This window comes from Colias philodice, chromosome 26 (assembly GCF_061535455.1).
Source record: "Colias philodice isolate Cphi_HAF_F1 chromosome 26, ilColPhil1 Martin Lab GWU primary, whole genome shotgun sequence".
Lineage (NCBI taxonomy): Eukaryota > Metazoa > Arthropoda > Insecta > Lepidoptera > Pieridae > Colias > Colias philodice.
In genome coordinates, this window is record NC_143111.1 from 5,879,460 (window position 1) to 5,900,100 (window position 20,641).

A 20,641-nucleotide genomic window follows, 5' to 3' on the forward strand; every position below is an offset into this window, starting at 1 on the left:
ATGTTATTAAAATTATTAAACATTGTGTAGTCTATAAATCAAAATCTTCATTAATTACAAACCAATGGCTTTTTTACGATCTCAATTAGCATTTACAAAAAACTTCGACACAATATGTAATTATAATTAGGTGTAAAAATACAATAATTTTAAGATTTAAGGTTCGTTATAAAACTAAAAAAACATCGCTCAATGACGCAGCCCATCCAATTTTTAGTTACGACGATATTATGTTTTTTCTTATTTTTCAAAGATTCCGGGTTGATATGGCTTGTGATCACGTTTTGTTAGAAAAAGTGGGTTTATCTAATTCCACATGTTTGTTTTTATACGGTTATTTGTAAAACATATTTGGTGTTTTAAATCAGTGAAGGAAATCAAAGAACAGAATGAATAGGTATAATAATATGCACTGGTTTTCAAATCACTATTTGATATACCTAGTCAAATACATAAAGCTAGGTTTCGAAAACTTTATATTGTATCTGTGGCCACGTGAATTGTGCAAACTGTTTATGGCAACTAGCCTACAAGTTAACAGGCATTAGAATCCAATCTAAAATAGGAAAGTAGGAACTGGAAACCGTCAAGTATCTTTTAATTAATATTAAATTAGAACACATAACTAGTTTGTACATCTAAGGTACATCTTGAAGAATGACAAAGCTATAGGTATCTAATATCTTTTTTTGAAAAATGTTGAATTCGGGATTGAAAGCTTACATTCGGCTATCATGCCAAAATAAATGCTCTGGTAACTGGCAAGAGGAACCGCAGTCATAAAGCTAGTTTTTTTTTTACAAATTAACTCATGTCCACCCAAAATACATTTCTATTTATAAACCATATTCGGCCTTTTACTTCCTTATAGCCTCAATAAACTATATTAAGATACAATAAAAAGTAAACAAAACCACCAAATTTAACAACCAAACTTATTTACAATCTTAAAAACAACAACATAAAAGTATTTACTATTAGCAATCTTAACATCGATCTTATATATCTCAATATAAGTGGCAAATTACAATGATCTCTGATGAAACATAAACTAAATAAGACAATCGTCTAAATAAGCAATAGATGTTGCTACCAGAGGCGGCTCGCCCTAAGGAGCGCTGGTGCAGTGAACTCCCATAAATAATTATAATAAAATCATACTCCTTAATTTAATTATTAACATTTATTATTACTATTTAAAATCAATCGTAATCTTTACAACTACTGTTAATACCCATGAATATATCCATCATTCCATCATCCCATACACCTGTATAATACCTACTGTATTATGTAACGCGCGAAGCGGAGCGCTCACGATTGCGCTCCAATGAAAAAAGATTTAGTACATTTCCTAATACGAAATCCAATAGGAGCGAAAGAGAGGGTTTTGCCAGAGCCCTGCGCGTGAAACAAAAGATTTTCTATGGAAAAGTAGCAAAATTCGGAGCGCCGCACCCGCAAACGTTGCCGGTTCGTTTTTACCGCCCGGCAGGACAGCTATTGCGCGCGACTTTGCCAGTTGCCACTTCTATAATACATATAAACAAACACTCGAGTCAACTTCAATGCACGCGCGCGATTAATGCAATTTTCTAATTAAAATTATAAAATACGTGTTGAAATAGCCAGTAGTTATCAGTATTACTTGTGAGTGTTAAAATGAACAATAATTATAATGTGGCGTTCATTAAAAAGTGTGCTAAAACGTTACAATTCGGCTTGAATGTAAAGTTGAACTTGATCTTACGCAAAAATGTACGACAAAAACGAAAACATATACGCGTGTGTTTAAATCTGAACAATATGTGAAAACACCGGTCACCGTGGTTGTGTGGTTGTGATGAAAGCAACAACAGACAATTTACGAATGTCTTGTCGCTTTAAGTTAAGGATATTTTTGCACACCAAAAAGAAAGACGTATGTATTTCCTTTATAAGTAATTTTTTTTGATAAATGTACTGCTTTACACCATGTATTTTCAGTGTTTTATTTCAAGTGAACACCCATAAAATTTTGTCACGAGCCGCCTCTGGTTGCTACAACAGGTTATATAACGGTAACTCGGTCAATGTTACTCGTATACTATGTCCTGTAATGGTTTTGCAATTACCTGTCTTGCTCTGTGGCATAGCTACAGTACAAATGTCCCTATTTCTATTGGTACGTCGATATAGTTTTGTACCTAAGCGAATATGAAAGATGTATGAGAAAAACATCGATATCATAATTTTAGGAATATACCAAAACAATTATTATTAGAAGTTTTACCTGTTTGTACACATAAACTTGGATGTGACTAGTGGATTGAAAAGTATTGACTAATTTATTTAAGGTTTAAATATATTTTGTTTTTATTTCAAGCATGTCATAAATAAAATTTATATATAAAAAATTATATAAAGTTGGACGTGGACATAAATTTATATAAAGTTATGTCCACGTGGGTTGCGGGAAACACGTAGAAGTCATAAATTTGATTCCATCTCATATTGTGTTTTTATTAATAAGAATATCTATTACATATATTATTTTCTTATAAGGATATTTACGATATGGAAGTTCCCAATTCGAGAGGTCGTTCTGTATATTGACGTCATTTTCCTGACCTGTTTTGTTTTCAATGTCTTAAAACCTTTCGTACTGCTAGAAATTGTTATCATACAATTTCAAAGTCTAGTTTTACTTAGTTTTAATCACATGGTTCTTATATGGTTTTAGTGTTAACTTATTGATAAGTTGTCGTACTAAATTATACTGATTTATATATAACTATACAACAATATAACGATATATAATCTTAGTAGCCTAGTAGGTACCTTAATACTGCAGTTGACGAAGGTCAGTGTCGATCCCATTTGTTGTTACTGCATGTAACTAGATATGTATATGTCGCTGCAGGCAAATTGTACAATTTCCTCTGTTTACAAACGGCGTCTGTCACTTTAAAACTACACAGAAATAGGTAGTTTTAAAAACTAGAACCTAACCTAACCCACCCCTTATCCAAACCAAAAATTTCTGATTACGAATTTCGACATTTTACAAAATGCCGAGCGTTTGTGAACGGCGAAATAATACAATTTGCCTGCGACATATATATGTATAACATTGATACCAATCAAATTTAATATAGCTCTAAGAAACCATTGAATTGATATCATAACTAAAAATTTTTCAATATCTTAGAACTTATCATAAGTAGAACCTCTATAAGTCGAATATCAAGGGAGACGCCAAAAAATTCGAGTAATAGAGTTTTCAACTTATGGAGGATTTCGACTTAGGCGGATTTTGATTCGACATAAAGAGTTTGAGGTTTATTCTTATAAATTTTGAGTTAGAGAGGTAAAATAAATAAAAATTCAACTTGCAGAGGTGACAAACATATTCTTATTTATTATATGTAAATCAACATTATTTAAAAATATGGCATTAAAAAAAGTCGGTATTTTTGTTTTGCTTTAGATAATTTGGTTGTTCTCTATATTGAACATTGTCTAATCTATAAAGAGCAGAAAATTCTTCTTCTTCAGAGTTACTGGTTTGCTCTATAAAATTACGTAAGGTATTCAATGCGGTTCGCACTTTGATGGAAACCCATGGAGCGCATGTAAGCACGTCTTCTATGTCATCTTCGGTTTTCTGAGCTACTGAATCGATAATGCAAGCACGTGTTTACGTGAGTCATAAATTTATTATCGTATACTCCTAAAACTATTTCTAAGAAAAGTTCTTAAAGTCGGTAACTTATTTTTGTTCGAACAATAGAGAGTGAAAATATGTACCAAAATGGCTTGGAGGGACTCGGTGATTATTTCGACTAACAGAGGGTCAAGATTTCAAGTAATGGAGGTTTTGGTGTTTGAAGGGAAGGGAACAAAACATTTTTTCGAGATTTGGAGGTGTTTGACTTATTTTACTTACCTTACTTTGGAGGTTCGTGTAATTCAAATTCAAAAGGCTAACACGTAGTTAGCTTCGCACATAGCAATGTTCCTCCAAAAAACAAATCGAATAGATGTAAATGTAGATTACATCTTACTGATTACTCCAATAACGTTTTAAATAATAAAATGATGTCTATGCAAATAAAACTAATTTTACAGATTTTTATCTTTATTTCTTACAAGTCACGTGCAACAAAAATGCAATCAAGTATACATAACATGTTCTATACCTGTGTTTTGTTTGTTTGTTCGTACTTAATCTTATCCCGATAAAGGTTTATGTTATCTGACCCATTTCCATTAAACAATTAAATAAATATCTTTAAACACTTAATATTTTCCTTAATTCCATAACATCGCATATTTATAAGTAATTAGAGATATAATAATAGCAAGGAATGTGTGTTATGTAATACTATGTAGTATGTACTTAATACTTATTGTATTATAGGAATGTATAACAAAGAAAAACGTTTAAAATACAATACCTACATTTTTGTGGTATTGTTACCTACACTTACCTACCTACTACTTACCTATACTTTAAAACACTCCCGTAAATACCTACTATGACTATTTTTAAAATGCTCCGTAAATTTGAAAATAATAGAAAATAATTTGGAAAATCCAAAAGTGCACGCCTCATAATTTTTTTTTAATAATTATTTTTGTTTATTTAATAACAATTAAACCACATCGAATCAGACCCTGAAAAATGAAAGGGTTCTATTCCTGAGCATACTCAAGCGTAAGAGAAAAAAAAAGACTCGATTAGTAAAGTATTTCGGTCGCTATCGTGTTAACAAGAAAAAGGATCCGCACATACAGACACACGGACGTCCAAGACAGAACTTTTTTAAACTGTTTTTTAACTAGTTTAAATAACAAAAATGACATCAAAAATATCATGAACGTTAAAAATAGTGTTTTTTCTTAATATGTGTGTGTATGTATTATCTTACAAGTGCAATGTATGATACATAAAGACATTTTAAGTTTGAAAAATCAGATGTTTTGCGCGAAGTGACAGTAGTACCCACCTCAACGCTTCGCTTATGAGGCGTGCAATAATCATGACAATGATTATAGATACGCAATAATATCACTTCAATGTTATTCCAATTTTATTATTTAATTAATTAATAATATAATGTCAAATAATAATTAATAATAATCTGTGTCATAATTATGTATAACTTACATTAAAATACGAACTATATTGTAATTAATTGGGTTCTATTTACGTTATTTGAAAAACAGCATCCAATATAAATTTATTTCTATTCTTTATAAATTTATATTTATAAAGCATTTGAATGCCATAAAACCAAAAATATAAATTCAAACAGCATCCAAGTCAACCAAATAGCAAATAAATCAACTAGTTTTAATTAAATAATCATCATAGTACGTGATCTATTGTTGTAACAGTTTCGACACAATTCCCTATTTCTCTTATAACAAATAGACCGCGATATTGTCACGATTTTTTCTTTGGAAATATAAAATGTTGCGCAATTCGCTATGGATCTTTTCAAGACTAAATAATAAGACCACGTTTTGTGTTTTCGTTAATCTAAATTCATTGAATTTATTTGAGAAATAGGTCATTGTTTTTTTATGTTGCATAAATCTTTATCCAATTTAATAATATTTAAGTAATAGCTGAAGTTTTCTTTTGCAATTGCTTATTAAAGCTTAGAGTTCTAACAGATGAACGGCAAGTTTTAAAGGGTGATCGACGGCTGCCGTTAACAGGCAAAAACGGTTATCGTCAAACGTCAAACGCTTGCAGTTTGCGTTGACGGCAGCCGTCGACGTATTGACTGCTGCCGCCGAAGACTGACTGAGTCGATGACTGCCTTCGACATATGTGGCGACGGCTGAAGTAGCCTCTGCCGTTCACAAGTAAAATTAAATTCTTATACTTTTCAACATATTTTGTAATCTACTTTAGCTACTGAGCAGATTTTACTGAGAATTACAAAATATTATGATAATAATGTATTGTGTTACATGTTTTTCCGTGGGAGTAAGATATTCCCGCGTTAAAATGTTAGTCTATGTTACTCTTAGCCCATCGAAAAATCGCGTTAATCGCTGTGTTTAGACATGATGGAAGGACAAACAAAACTAGATGTTTTAATTAAATTAGTAGGTACGTTTAGACTTTAGATTGCAGCCTCTCTAGCCTCCCTTTCTTTTTATATTCTAACAGCTAACTAGCTTTCCGCCCGCGGCTTCCATCAAGTGTATAAAATCTATTATGTAATTAATAAATCAAAATCCATAGTTTTAAAGATTTAAACATACATAGAGGGACATGACAGAGAAACCGACATTTTATACTATCTAATATCTATAGTGATATGCGTAGTAGGTACGAAAAGTTCTAACAAAAATGTATTGAAGTTATCATATTATGATCTAAAAATAGCACAAAAAATGAAGTAGGTACACAAAATCATAACACGCTACATACCAAGGTGTTTATTGCGAATGACATCACGATATTTTCCTAGTTCTCTTTGTCCTTATTTACGCTTGACATTGAGGTACCGAATGTTAAAGTATACGGAAATAGGTACCGTTTACAGTACGATTCACGAAAGATGACCACAAATGGCGGCCGTCTGCCCACGTACATGAATGACTTTTTGGTTTTGCATAACCAGCGTTTACAACATTACACAAATTATTTAACCAACATCAAAATATTATTTTGTCTTAAGTCTTTTCATACGTGCGCAGACGGCCGCCATTTGTGGTCATCTTTCGTGAATCGCACTATACCTACTTTGAACATTTATCAATAAGTTTTTATTTGAGAGAGCTTTCCTCCTGAGGTACGTCGTTGAAATAATGATTATAAAATATCTAGTGATCGAAGTATATCTATTATGGTACTTTATTAAAAATAATACATAATATTATATTAAAAAAAATCATGCAATTTAAATAAATGATTACTTATGTCTGTCTGTCTTTTCTTCAGGCCTAAACAAATGAACCGATTTGAATTAAATTTGGTGCAGAGACTGTGGGAGACCTTAGAAAAGACATATGTTAGGTTTATTTCCGGAAATCCCAGAAAGGATTTTCCTTTGACTATGTGGGCGAAGTGGGGGCGAAAAGCTAGTAAACAATAAAGCAATAGACATCAATCCATTCATATAAATTAAATTTCATAATTGAAGAATTGGAATCCTATAGCAGCTCACGTTATTTCTAAAATTCTAATTGATAAGCAAATACCATGTTTATACAACGCAAGTAAGCTTTTTACAAAACCATACATAGAAAAATAGTTCCTAGTTACATAAAAGTGTAAACAATGGATAAATCTCAGTACCAGGGTGCCATGAACTGCAACTGTTCATATGTTTGTTTCTCAGACTACTAAACCCATTTAATATCCATTGTTATAATGTTGCGGGTAAAGTTTGTTCACTTTTATCTGTATCTTAATCAATTATCACGATTTCAATGTATTTTTCTCAAACTAAATATTACAGTTCAAGGTTGGGATTTTTAGAGCAAAATTTAAATATGTAATGCCATTTTCGCACGCATATTCCAAAATATTGTAGGTACGCTCTTTCTTTAACTGACTTGAATATGTTCACCACTTTCTATGTCGAAACTAGAATCTAAGTAGGTTCAAAATAAGATATCTACTTATTATTTAAATTGAAAGAAATAATATTTTTATGTTAGGTTAGGTAAGTTAACTTCTTACTGATAAATATTTAGTATTCATATAATTTGAGCACAATCTAGGTACCAATTCCATGTACATTAGAGTCATAGTCACCAGTAACAAATTCACCGATTTTTCAAATAATTTTCAAATTAATTAGAACATTTCAATTGCACATTGCGCTAATCGCAACTCAACTAATTGTATTTAATTGATTTTCTTTCAAATTAATTACATGGTTAATTTACGATTTGCCCCATATCCCCACTTGACCTGCAACATAACTTATCACACCGCACCAATATAATGATAACGGTTAGTTTACACGGCGGATTGCACATTGCATGCTCTTCAATTGAAATTAACTGATTGTATCGTATTGTTTTATAAACAATGCTATTATGGGTTAGTGATGCTTTAATTAATATATTTTTTTTAACATAAACACACAATAAATCTTACTGTTAAAACACACAGAAATAAATGTTTTGTAAACAATAGATAAAATGTATAATTAAATCATGATAGAGTAATTAATATTTTACTAAAATGGAAAGATGTTTCGAAATAACGTATTAATAACTCAATCTAGGATTAACACAAAGTTGAGTTATTATAGAGTACCTAATCGATGAATGTAAGATTTTTAAAAATTGCCTTTTTATGCCTACCTCGCCTCACCGTTAGAAGGAATAACTTTTTAAATTTATCACTCTGTTTACTTATCTACTAAACATATCCATGAAGATATCTTAAAAACATGGTTATTTGAATTATTCGTTTCATGCACAACTTTCAAAATATTCTAAATTATCCTAACTTTTTAAGTCACTCAACACATAATAATCGATCATTAGACCTTTCACTCTCATTGCCCAACGAGATATCAAGGACATCTAACTGCGCTATATATCGCAATATTGTTTACTATTACTAACATTGTAAGTTTCGAGCTTTGTTTCGGATCTTCTGAATAATTAACACTACTTTTTGTAGCCTTAAAAAGTGTTGCAAAATGTGAATTAAGTCCGTTTGAGCTGACGATACTGAAAAATTTATACCGCACTGTATATAATAATAATAATACTGTATATAATATTGTATTGTCACTTAGGCTTGATACCTAAGTGTACTAGGCTTGAATTAAATCTATCTAATCTAAAAGAGTTGGTTACAACTTAAATGCAACATACAGCTGAAGCTAATAAATTAATAATAGTTTAATAGAAACCTATATTTACTAGGTACTTAATTCTCTGTACCAAATATGATCCAGATCTCATCACACTTTTTTCATTTTTTTTTAGTAAAAGGTAATAACTTTTTAGTAATGTAATCTGTGGTAAAGGTGCCAAAAATCATTTTATAGCATAATAGTATTGTCACCATTTACCAATGTGATACCTATTACATATATGGTCGTTTTCGTATTACAATGCAGACATGTCGAATGTATTTTTCATCACAATACATGTTGTGACGTAGGCTAGTGCATTTAGAAGGTCAAACAAATACCGATATTAGTATAAATAAATTAAAGCAATACAACTATTGGCATTATATAGAACTTAATACGCCTATCAAAAATATTAAACTAATAAATGTTAAAAACTGCAACAAAAAACCGGAATGTATTTAAGTTTATTGCTACTCGTAATTCGACTTCCTTAAACGAAACTTGATAAATTGGTTTTAAATGATTATTGATATTGTTAAAGATCCATAAATATAAAATAATAAGCAAAATATAAAAATGGTACTTTAAAATTCTTATTAGAATCGGATTCGGGATTAGAGATCACAAGGTCACTGCAGATTGAGAAATATTGTATTACTATTCCTCAATGTCAATATTATAATAGAATGATGTTTTTAATTTATTCTTAAAGTAGCATTTGTATGTCCATGTTAAATACCTTTGAAAAATGTATTTTTAACTACCGAAAAATATATTATTTAAAATGCCAAAATATACGTTTGGATATGTAACCGAAACCTTTAGATTCGAATTTTATCCATTTTAAACGGACTGATTTAAGTCATACTTTGTATTGGTACTTATCAAGGATCGACTTTATAAGCGTGTGTTTTTAACTACTTATATTTTTTAATGTTTTTCCAAAAACAAACAAATATATTTACCTCAAGTATTAGAAAACGATATTTTTTTTACCTAAACACAACCTTAACCTTTCTTCTAACTATTAATTTCGCTCTGATAATTCTTCTTAATTCAGAATAAATCTTATATAACTGACATAACCGTGAGCTGCAAGGTCATACGTGACTTCCTCTATATTTCCGAAGGTCAGAGGAACCGAGGAAATACGTGCTATGATATTGTCCTTTGTTTTTGTAAACCTCTGTGGATTTAAATGCTGTATGTGTATTTTTTTGTCGTTTTGTTGGGGTAATTGTAATTGAAGTATCGACGTGATGTAAGTATCATGATTTTATCCTTTAGATATATTTAAATATAAGAGGTTGTTATGGAAATCTTTAGGAGGCCTATGAGAACAATCTAAAATATGGGGGTATCGTGATTTACCGCAATGTCTCACATTTGCTTAGACGGTTACACATTTTGTTTATAATGATATATTAACTACCACCCAATTAAATCTTGGTAAAAAAATTAAATAGGGTGTTCTCAAAGAAATTAAACGTCTCATTAATGTAGATGTTTATCATCATTACTTAAATTTCACTCAGTGAAGCTCTATATATGAATACCAACAAATACCAACTACACATATACTGTAGAGTAAATGTGTAGTTGGTAATACCAACTACAACTAACCAAATAATACCAACTCTATAATAGAGTCTAGAGCAACATTAAACTATGATTAAACTTATACAACAACTTAATTAAAATGAAATAATTTTTATTTATTGTAATTACAAACACATTGTAAGGATCATATTTTACAATTAGGCAGTGTTTCATAATTATTTTTGCTTTAACTAATAATAAATAACTGTGTTCGTGAGAACCCATTTGACATATTGAGCACAGTCCTGCACAGATACCGTAAGTTAGCACGCATGCACTGTAGTCTGTAGACTGTAGCACAGAATTGTTAATAGTACAGACTGTAGGATACCCACAGATTATCCTGGACTAGTTTATTAAAGACATTAATAAATAAAATAGTAACAAAAGACTTTATTGCAATTAAACTTAGATCATTTATATCTTCTTGCCATAACAGAAAAAAAAACTTAGATCATTGTTTATGTAAAAAACTTCTCTATAAGTTTGTTTATGTTACACTAGCTTTCCGCCCGCGGCTTCGCCCGCTTTGTCTAAATCATAATAAATTATATACTAAAACCTTCCTCTTGAATGAAAAAAAACCACATCAAAATCCGTTGCGTAGTTTTAAAGATTTAAGCATACATAGGGACATAGGGACAGAGAAAGCGACTTTGTTTTATACTATGTAGTGATTAACGATATCTACCTACCTCATCCTAACTCTTAATTTGTTATGTCTAACTCTTAATTAGACTTTAAAAAGGAATAAATAACTGAGTTTTAACAATGCCCTTGTAATCATTTTGTGTTATTGTAAAAATTACAGGTCGCTTAAAATTAAAATATATTAGCAATATTTGCTTATATTATTATAAAATTACCATTAACATCTTCTATATAAAACTCAACTCATACATTTATAAACAAATAAAATATATTCTTCGTATAATTAAAAATAAAAATACTAATATTACTTATATTATGCTCATAAAATAAAAAATGCAACCAATTTATTTCCTTCTAATTTTGACTTATAACTGACAGTTTCCATGAAAATAATTCCTTCAAAAACAAATTATTAAAACATCCTGTACATTATCTCATAGATCCCCTGTATCATCGTTTGAACTTCAAATGTCAGAACTTGTAATTTAAGCGTTCTTGCGCACGCGCAAGTAAAATGTCATCTTTGTTCGCGCGCAGCTAGCATATTACGATTAAAGTTATACATGGTTATACGATTAAATTATATGTGACAGATTTAACTTTGAAGATAATCGTTTAACGGTGCATTTACATCAAACGAACATAGAGCTAGAGCAAGAGCATTCTTTCGTGATCTATAAGTGTAAACGAAAACTCCTATTCAGTGTTGGTCAATATTAGAACATTCAAATTTCAAACATTGCATAGAATCTTTTCGAACGCACTAAGAACAACGAATGAATGTTCTACGCGTGTTTACACTAAAAGAATTTGACATAGTGGGGTTAGTATGAGCATTCGCTCGTTTGATGTAAATGCACCGTAAGAATGAATCAGACGGGGTTTTTCTTTTAAAGTATTTTATGGTATTGGTTATTGCGGACGTTATTAAGGGCACTGACTCCCAAGTCCCAAGGTACTCGCTTTGTCACATTAAGAAACAAAAGTTTAAGAAATCAACTCTTATTTTCTTGAAGGATTTTATACGGTGCCATTTTGGCTTATACCGAGTTATACCATACCGTGAAAAATCGATAATCGGCGATGTTATGGATTGACAATTATCAAAGACCAATAGGTGCGGAGCAATGGCGGTAAAACCGCGGGGCACTGCAGCTCATTCAGCAGATTTCAATGTATACATTTTTCTGAATAGATGGTAATTACCTTATTCTTATAAAAGTAAACATTTATAATCGTTTCTAAGAGAAGTCGATTAAATAACTGTTTGAGTTCACATCCGTCACATACTATTTTCATCCACATGCCTTGCTTGCAAAAACGTAACCCGATTCCCATAGTTATAGTTTCATTCCAACGGTGTTCACTTACACAAGTAAATCGATACTGTAAGATCCTATAACAGTGTTTTCTACTTATAAATACACGGATTTATAGTTAGTAGAAGTAGCAAAAAGGTCAAGGAAGAAAAACCTTAAACATAGTTATATTCTTCTGTCTTTGTCCTTTATATACATTGCTACACATAATTTGCGTTATTAATAGATAAAATATTATTGATACATTTTTTATTCATAATTATAAGTTAAAGTAACACTTGTTTTTACACAAATTATGGAAATAGGTGATGTTCTTGACACAGATGGCCGACCTTGGCTCTACTAAAGATATTTCTAAATAAAAACATTTATTCACAATGTTTATGTGCAGTGAATTAATTCAATAACCAGTTTTGTTCACGTGTATTGAGAAAAATGTCTTATTGTGCTGTGTATGGTATGGCTTTATCATAGCTTGCTTTTTATTGGATATTACGATGCTGACTTCTTAGAAGGTTATGTCTGCGTCTTTCTTCAGAGAATATTTCTTTGTAAGATAAGTAACACTATACTAGGTATAGGTTACCTATATTTAAGGGGTAAATACTAAATATATCTAGCTTTGTTCAAACTTGAAATGAAATTATAGGTACCTTAATAATTATTTTAATAAAAAAATACGTCACGATTTGCGGTACTCACTTTTTAAATCGACGTGAATTCGATTTCAACTTGCAAATACAGCAAAACAAATACCTTCTTGCGTTCGTACCTATTGCACGAGTATGATTCAACTACCGTCAATTAAATCTACACTATGACACTTGACTTGTAAACTAAATAGATAACGATAGCTAATTTATTTCAATTCGAGCTATTTAGTGCAGCGACCGACTTTCAAAATTTGTTATTTAACTTGCAATACGTAATAGCTAGTAAATAGGTAATATGTATTACAATGTATTTAATGAATTTGTCTCTCCATTATTTTGTAAAGACGTACTCTTTACATTTACTCCAAGCCTTTATTGACTGTAATGGAATTTTGATTGTAAAGTTTTTAGATACTTTGTTATTTATAATGAAGAATAATATTACTTATATAAAATAGATTAACTTTTACAATTTGTTTGTAATTTATTTTAAATTGGGTTCCCCTTCATAACACTAATTTTGTATTTTTATTGTCCTTGTTGTATTAATTTTATTGCCTACAAAAATTTCAAGCTCGCAATTATTGCAAGAAGCATTTAATTTGTTATAATGGCCTCGGGTAAAGTACCTAATTCCGGCATATATAGGTACTTCCAATGTCTTAAAGTACTTATTCTCATTATTATTCCATTCTAAATCTATCCAGACCATAGAAATCTAAATAACAAATCCAGACTATAATACAACAGGATATCGATACAGGGCGTTGCACCCAAGTACAGTTGTTCATGCCTGTTACCACTATAGGTAAAGGCTAGACGTAGAGACTTTATATGGTGACTCGTAATGTTCCTTTGTTCAGATTTGAACCCGTTTACACTATTTGCTTCCTTTTAAAAGTCGAATAAGCTATACATGTTCTCTGTAATTTTATGTTTCGGGGGTATGTCATACCCGTCAGGTTTCACCCTCGTTATCCAAACAAATAAAGAATAGGCGGGTCTACACAGAGCGAGCAGTATCACGAGGCAATTACTTTTTTTGATATTCGACAAACATAGGAGCAGTAAAATGCACTTGATGTTTGGTGATCACCGCCGCCTATAAGCAATCGAAAAGTAAGGGAACATAAAACATTGCGCTTATTTCGCCGGCCTTGAGACTTTTGACGGCTCTCTTTGCTATGAAGCAGCAGCAAAAGCTGAGGAAAAACGCGCTTGTTATATTTTGTCGTTTTTTTTCGGACAAGCCACGTTCACACTGACCGATCTGCATCGCGCAGAAATTGCCTCGCGAGGCTGCTCGCTCTGTGTGAATCAAGCCAATGCGAGAAAATTAATTGAGAATTTCACATCATTAAATGATTATCGGGTAAATTCCCACGAGCCAATAGTTTATAAACATTAGCTTAGATAACGCAAATGCGAAAGTTGAGCGCGATAACATTTGACCGTCTTTGTTTTGATTACAGTTTCCGGCTGTAATTGCTCTGAACTTCAAATATTAGTTCACACTTCACTTGCGAGTTCATAGAATAGATTGTTAAAGAGGCCAACGCTTCTATGCACTTAGTAACTCATGACTTTGGTAAACATCACTTACATACGATTGCCTGAATGATTGAATTATATGCCAGTCCCAATCTGATAATAGACAAAAAGAAAAAAATATTATAAAACAAAAATATTCCCGTTTTTCTAATTACCTACCTCATCGGTATAAGTGCAGTTAGTAGTCGAATCAGTGTAATAATTTGTAACCTCTTGAATTCTAGTTTAATTTGGTCAATCAGATATCAATTGACACAGATACCACCAGATACCGCGTGATTCATAATGCACATACTAGCAGAAAAGATTCAATCCTTAACAGACAAGTTTTATCAATAGGTACCTTTCAATATTACCATAGTACCTATATTACTTACCATATGGATTCAGGAATTCACACACAACTTGAAAATGTAAACAAACAAATTGCAACTCCATTTATTATTGCGCCAAGTATGTCAAGTCTACTAATGACTATTATTTCATACATTAATTCTCGGCTCAGGTTGTATTTACGAAGCCATTCACCTGTATGACAGGAAACTATGACTCATCTAAGAATCTAATATATTATTGCTCCCTCACAAAGCTGACATGAAATTAGATGAATGTCCTTGATTTTGTCGTCTAGATTCAATGAACCTCCTACTTCAATTTATCAACATAAGTCAGAACGAATTGACCATTTTTAAGACAAGCCAAACAAGAAGCAGATATGGAACCTGCCCAATAACTAAATTAGAACTATGTACTTCCATTGATTAGTAATTAATATAGTACTACCGAATAATATAGCCTACATTATTTATAGTGAGTCGACTTTAGCAAAGCCAGGTCAAACAGCTATAGTTGTGTTAGAATATTTACATAATACTTATTATTGTTATGAATTCATTTTAAATAGGTACAAATAGTTCACGTGGACCTGCATGTCGAAGCAAATAACAAGATACAATTAGACTCGCTGATTATGTACAGAATAATTGCTTATATAAAGTTGTTATATTATGTGTTTATATCGCCATAATATATTTGTTGTTCTTGGATCTAATTATTAATGGAAGTTAACTATTTTTAGTTGTTTTCTGTTAATCGATTCTTAATAAAATTCCAAACATATGTAACACTAGATTTCCGCCCGCGGCTTCGCCCGCGTTTTCAAAGGAAAACCCGCATAGTTCCCGTTCCCGTGGGATTTCCGGGATAAAACCTATCCTATGTGTTATTCTGATGTATAAGCTATATTGTGGTAAAGTTTCATTCAAATCCATTCAGTAGTTTTTACGTGAAAGAGTAACAAACATCCATACAAACTTTCGCCTTTATAATATTAGTAGGATATTTTGCTACATAATAATGCAGATTTTATAAAAGTATACACGCACTCTATTAACACAAAACCCCTTATCAAAGCACTATCCGTGCTTTGAATTATAATATGTACTCAGTAAAAACATACACAATATTTAATAAAAAACATATTATAAGAACGCAGCCATATTTTAAAGCGTTCTTTATAAAGGCCTTATACGGCAATAATTGTAATATATCGGTGTGAATCTTCGCATAAATTTCATACGATCATTTTGAAGGCAAACCGTTTTGCAATCGGCGACGCGCAGGCGCAGCGGCCGTCGTAATAAAGCTCAAGTCCATCAGAAGCCAGATTTAAAAAGTAATTTCGCTAACACTTAACTAAAATTTATGCCAAAAGGGTGATTGGATAATCAATTTCAATTGATCTATTACTAAAACTTGATCTCAAAAAACATGTTGAGTTCTAAACTTTAAAACTTTGGCACCATGAGTCAAATAAGCATTTTATTTCTGCATTTAATCACTAATATAAGTAAATAGAAACTATTTAAGGATGTTTTCTTTGGAACTTTAATATAAACTTTCTGCAAGTGAAACCGTGTGTCCAAATTAGTAACAAATGCAACAATCATACTTTAATTGTATTGTACTCTGCTTTATGGCAACAAAGCTGAGCAAACATCTCTTATCTTCAATTAACAGATCAACGTGAACTCATTCAAATCCGGTAATCCTAGTTCCCGTACCGACAGCAAAACAAGCCAATTAATATTTGAATATTTATTATGTATTAATTTGTAACATTGATTGTACGAGGTAAACTAGTATGAGTAAATAAATAGATTGAAGAAGGTTTTATTGTAAGATTTATGATATGTCAGTAGTCAGTACCTGCTTCCTATTTCTACATGGCCATAAGGAACATCTAAGTTTTAATAGTGTAAAATATTTAGTGCGCATTTTTCATTGAATTCCTGAAATCGTGTTCATACACGTACTCCTGCTTATGGTATATGCATTATGCATCTAATACGCTAATACGTACACTATGTCTAATAAATATAGAAAAAACACATATTTTGTAAATTTAGTCCATCTACAGTTTATCATTTCTAGAATATATTTTCATTTTGTATTTTTGGTGTTGTTATTGTTTAATTGTTTATGTTATCATGTCCATGTTGTATTGTATAAAATAATTCAAACTCTTCCTAATTTAAACATAATATCTCATTTACAGTTACTGTTAAATAGTCTAAATTCCTTAGTTAAGTACCGTGACGATTATTGTATTACATATTATTCATACAATAGACTTTACAATTAAAAAGGTAACGATGACCATGCAGCGTAACTTGTATTAATTTAAGTGTTGAATTATTTCAATGCAACACTAATTTAACTGCTTTGCAAAGTTTTGCTAAATACTGTCATTATTTCTTAAGACAGTTTCGTAGTTGGTTCTAGACAGGCGTTTCTAATACAGATTTAGTATGCATTTCAAAATGATTACTGTAATTTTATGAGTCAGGGCTGGTTTGTTCTTCAGTACATTATTTCAGTGCAAATTTTTAAAGAAGAGAAAAGTTAGGTTAGGTTATTGCGTGAACTGTAGATATACTGCTAAATTACATCAATAAAAAGATTAGAATTTATGTAGGTGATACTGAATTGTGATAACATAAAGTGTTGATCATTATTATGTGTTTTTAATTTCTATGGAATTAACCCATTTTGATAAATAAACATATATTATACAGACCAAACTAAACTAAATAATAACACCTATGATAATAAATGAGTGATATTTATTCATGCAAATAAAATAAACTTTATTATACCCGTAAATCACTAACTACATAGTTTAAAACAAAGTCGCTTTCTCTGTCCCTATGTCCCTTTGTATGCTTAAATCTTTAAAACTACGCAACGGATTTTAATGCGGTTTTTTAAATAGATACAGTGATCCAAGAGGGAGGTTTTAGTATATAATTTATTAGGTTTTAGACAAAGCGGGCGAAGCCGCGGGCGGTAAGCTAGTCTTATTATAAGATATACTTACACACATAAAATATATTATCTAATTAAAACCCTATATTCTGAATACATTAATCAGCACACTATAAACATTTAGGTACACTAAACCAAGTTCAGCTACTAGCCTGATTAGTTTTATCATTACGAGTGCAGTTATTACTGATAGCCGCGCTCGAATGCGATTTGTCCAGAGTAATTAATTATGTATTACCAGTCTTGATTATGTATGAGGTTATCAATTAGTACTCACTAGATATTGTCTTGAATCGATATTATATTAAACTAGAGGTCCGCCCCGGCTTCGCCCGTGGTACATATTATTTCGCAATAAAAGGTAGCCTATGTCCTTTCTCGGGTATCGAAATATCTTCTTACCAAATTTCATGCAAATTGGTTCAGTAGTTTAGGCGTGATTGAGTAACAGACAGACAGACAGAGTTACTTTCGAATTTATAATATTAGTATGGATTTGTCTTTGAAGGATTTCGTATCGTGTCGTCTATGTTATAAGATGAATATAGATTTACTTTGTATGCACATTCTTACACTAAATAAAAACAATGTCATTAGTTTGTTCAAATTGAGGGTTCAAAAAACTATTTGTATTTATTTAAACTGAAAATAGATAATGTACAGTAGGTACATACGCGCTACGCTTGCTTTGCTTTTTTATTATAAATATTTCCTCTATTTTTTAAAGGAAAATAAAATTAGCACTATGAGTAGAAAGCACTGCTACATTGTAAGAGATCGCTTATAAACACCAACAATAATTAACCCAATACAATACTAATTTATTCCGCTCAAATTACAACAATATTATTTGTTTGCTGACCGTACCGTACTGTTTAAAGTTTGTGGGCTAAATATATTCCCCCTTTGCATGCTTCAAACACAAACATTTACTTGCCTTATCGTTTTTGAGAGGTTGCAAGTTAATTAGTTATAAATAAGTTATTTGAGAATTTACCGTTCCGTCAATATCGACGAAAATATAACTATTTGTTTGTTGTTCATTATTATGCGTATGTAAAATCAATATTTTGTTATGTTGTCTGGCTTTTTATTAGTTTCTGGGATATTAATATTGATGAACAAAGATTGAAAGACTCTTGATGTATCACCGTTTATTTATGTTTTAATATAGACATGTGATAAAAATAAACTAAGTATAGGTATTTACATAGGTATTCCTTAGGTACATAAAATTTAATGTTTGGTACACTAATTTGCAAAACAAATATCTTCCATAGGAGATATAGGTATTAATTCGGTAAATAGGTATTTACTATGGGCTCCGAAATAATAGAGTAATATCACTAATATGTGGTTTCGTGATTGAAACCACAAGATTCTTAGGTTACGAATAAAAGTTTAGAAGTCATACATTGTTAGGAAAATTGATACAGCGACATCTAGTGGCAAGTAGCTAAACTTTTAGTCATACTTGTCTAAACAATATTTTTCTTTTTAAAACATCAAAAATAGCATAAAGTTCGTGTAGCGTAAGGTGAGACTGATATATTATTATCTACGCATCATTTTCTTTTATTAAAAACTAGATTTTCGCCCGCGGCTTCGCCTGCGTTTGCAAAGGAAAACCCGCATAGTTCCCGTTCCCGTGGGATTTCCGGGATAAAAACTATCCTATGTGTTAATCCAAGTTACCCTCTATATGTGTGCTAAATTTCATTGTAATCGGTTCAGTAGTTTTTACGTGAAAGAGTAACAAACATCCATACATCCATACATCCATACATCCATACATCCATACATCCATACATCCTTACAAACTTTCGCCTTTATAATATATATTAGAAAATATATTAGAAATATTAGAAATATTAGAATATTAGATATTAGATTATAATAGGTACGTAATAATATGTAATGTTTGTAAATTATTTACTACCGGACGAGCCTGTTATTAGCGTACTCAGAATTGCATTATGAGCAATTGAGAATTAAATGCATTATTACAATTGGAATATCTCGAGAGCTCTCAATTAGTGATGCAATATCGATGCTAGCTATCAATGATCGAAATTACTTCAAGTGTGTTGATATATACCAATACATTTACCGAAAGGATGTTTTTTTTTTAATTATTATAACAATTATAATTATTATCATATTTTTTAAACCAGTATCCTCTTTAACCACCATAAACAGCTGACGTACCTATGCATGTCATGACTTATGAATCTATTCTTATTAAAATATTTTACGTCAGTATGGTAGAATATTAGGTATTATAAAATGGATTTTGAAGATTAATTGTGACGATGCTATTAATTCTATTACCACGTACCTACCTAGATAACTACCTATTTTGTAACTTGTGCCACTACAGAAGTCAGCAACTAGATATAACAAAATTTAATAGCATAAAGTAATTTTAAAACGATACGAAGATGCTGAAACAATAAATTTTACGGGTGACTTATTGTAAATTAAAATCATTCGTGCGTCCTAATGCGATTCGTTTCTTACAATTGATGGCCAATCTTGGTCAAGGACTATAAAAATAATAATTTTAAGTGTCCCTTACTTTGTTGTGAATCGTGATTTTTATCTGTTCTAATATTAACATAATTATTCTTGATTGGAATCACGTGAAGTTATTTGCGCCGTGTGGCATTTTGTCTTATTTTTCTTGTGGTTGATTGATGAGGGCAAAATTAAA

General features: G+C 31.0%; 1 protein-coding gene across 4 annotated transcripts in view; it reads left to right on the top strand.

Annotated features, from left to right (window-relative positions):
- The window catches only part of tsl (membrane-attack complex domain containing protein torso-like), a 45,483-nt gene that overhangs the window by 13,703 nt on the left and 11,139 nt on the right, over nucleotides 1–20,641 (top strand). The gene's annotated exons all lie outside the window — the stretch shown is intronic.